The sequence below is a fragment of the Echinops telfairi genome, unplaced genomic scaffold, assembly GCF_000313985.2.
Source record: "Echinops telfairi isolate 266 unplaced genomic scaffold, ASM31398v2 ScPeMD7_3533;HRSCAF=4204_0, whole genome shotgun sequence".
In the NCBI taxonomy this organism is placed as follows: Eukaryota; Metazoa; Chordata; class Mammalia; order Afrosoricida; family Tenrecidae; genus Echinops; species Echinops telfairi.
The window spans coordinates 10,632,239-10,634,407 of record NW_022107431.1 but is presented as its reverse complement, the minus strand read 5'-3'; the positions used below and the strand labels follow the sequence as shown (position 1 = coordinate 10,634,407).

At 58.0% G+C, this 2,169-nt stretch overlaps 1 protein-coding gene across 1 annotated transcript in view; it reads left to right on the top strand.

The window, feature by feature from the left end:
* ARID1B (AT-rich interaction domain 1B) overlaps positions 1–2,169 on the top strand; it is a 379,095-nt gene that overhangs the window by 246,205 nt on the left and 130,721 nt on the right. The window lies entirely within an intron of this gene.

Here is a 2,169-nt window from a genome sequence, read left to right as displayed (position 1 = left end):
CCCTCTCACCAGCAGGGGCGCTGTTGAACTGCTGATGCATTTTCAATCCTGGCAGCTGTGTGACCGCGCTGCTGTTGTTAGGTGCCCTCCAGTTGTTCCGGCGGGTAGCGACCTCCATACAACAGAAGGAAACACTTCTCTCTGAGCCCATTCTCCATGTCACCCCTCGTCGATCACGAATGTCACCTAGACAGGTGGTGGGCGCACCTGTGGCATATATGCAGAGCGCGGTGACGTGTTCGTTGTGAAGCATGACCGTCACGTGAGAACTCGTGGGCCCTCTCCCCAGTTGAAGAGTTGGAGTGTCCCAGTGCTGTTGGAACTACCTGTGTGCTCCCACCTTACCGAACCCCGCAGCCCCAGAGACACTCCACCACTGGCGTTGCTGGGGGGCAGCGCTACATCATGCAGAATGACATGAAACATGAAAAATAGAACGTTTCTGAATCAATTCATCTGCCTTCCGTTAGACTGGCGGCACGTCACCCTCCGGTCCCGCTGCCAGGCCCTCAGCCTCCCCGTTTTGCAGATTCTGCATCTGGGAAGTCGAGATAGTAGCCCTGCAACCCGCAGCAGGACTGTCCTGAAGATGAGGTATGTTCATAGAGAGAGAAGCAGGTACCCAGCCAAGCGCTGCCCCGGCTGCTGTGAGACATGGGTGCCGATTCTGTTATGAATAGTAGAAACCTTTAGTGCCAACCATGATGGCGATGACAGCCGCCGTGGGTCCTCGAGCTGAGACCGAGGGACTCGCCCATGGAAATTCCAGGCCACCGGAGTGCCGTGAGTGTTGGCAGCCATGTCCTCTCGCAGCTCCGAATGCGTGGGGAGAGCCCGCGGACGGAGAGTGACCCGGCAGGACCAGGCGAGCTAGCCAGAGACGGGTACCGTGTCTTCACCAGAAAATCCCTGGGGGCGGGGGGGCAGCAGTGTGATTTTGTTACTTTAAGCAGGTTGTCAGCCTTTCTGTTCAACGTCTCCAGGAACGTTGTCGCAGGTAGTCGGAGAGCACGGAGCCTTTTGCTGCCAACAGGGCTCCTGTTTTCATTTCCTACGATGGATGTCATCTTTCTTCCGACCCGTGACAGACGTGGGCCAAGGGCCTCATGCAGGTTTGGCCAGAGTAGCTTAAGAAGGTGGGAGACAGGCAGAAGGCAAGGCTGCACCCCAGAGGTGACCTGAGTTACACCGGGTGCCCCACACCCAATAGTGAACCCCCGCTTCCCTCGTGTCACCAGCAAATCGCTTTCCTCGTGATTGACATGAGCCCAGCCCAAGATCGGTGACGAGACTACGTCCCAGGTCCTGGGCAGCTTGTCACTATTTTGTGTGTGTTGAAACCCCACCAACCAACTCTAGCACCAGGGTTCCTGTGCTGTCCAAGCCCCCAGCTCCACAGGAGGAAGACGGGAGTCTACTTCTACTTCCTTAAAGAGTGACCGTCTCAGAAATGCGCAGGGGCTCTTCCACCCTGCCCTGTAGGCAGGGTTGCTGTGAGTCAGCATCGACTCGCGCAGCACGCTTGGCTTTGGTTGGCTGGGTAAGCTCTTGACCTTCCGCTCCGGCCCAGGCTGCAGACTGCTGGAGGAGGCAGGAAAGGTTGGCAAGGGCCCGCTCCTGCTCCACATCTTCCTCTCATCACCTGTGCAGCCCCTCCACCTCCCCATCCACCCCCTGAGTGGGGGGTGCCGTGCCAGGGGGCCGCCTCACAGCACCCCTCTCCACAGCCTTGACCCACCCAAATGAGGAATCACCAAATGCTGTCCATTGATCATGGGTCTCCAGAGCCTGCAGGGGTGGCCCAGGCCAAGCTCGCCCTGCCTCTGGGCTACAGAGCTTTCCAGAGTCTGGTTGTGCCCTCCCGCCAAGGAGGCCCCCCCACCCACCCCTTTAGGCTGGGGCAGTGGTAGAAAGACTCCGCCCCCCCAGGACCACGGGTTCCTGGGGGAGGTTCTCAGCCAGCTTCTCTCTTCGGTGCAAACACGGAGAGACTGCTCCGAAAACTCATTTTCTTGCTTAATTTGACTTTGAGACAAGCCGATCCCGGAAGGACGCCTTAATGGGAAAGAGAAAAATGGATGTGGGTGCCGGGCCAGGTGCGGGCCAGAGCAAGCAGGAAGGGTTTCGGCGAGCGGAAATGATAGTTCCTGGTCTAATTTATCAAGATTA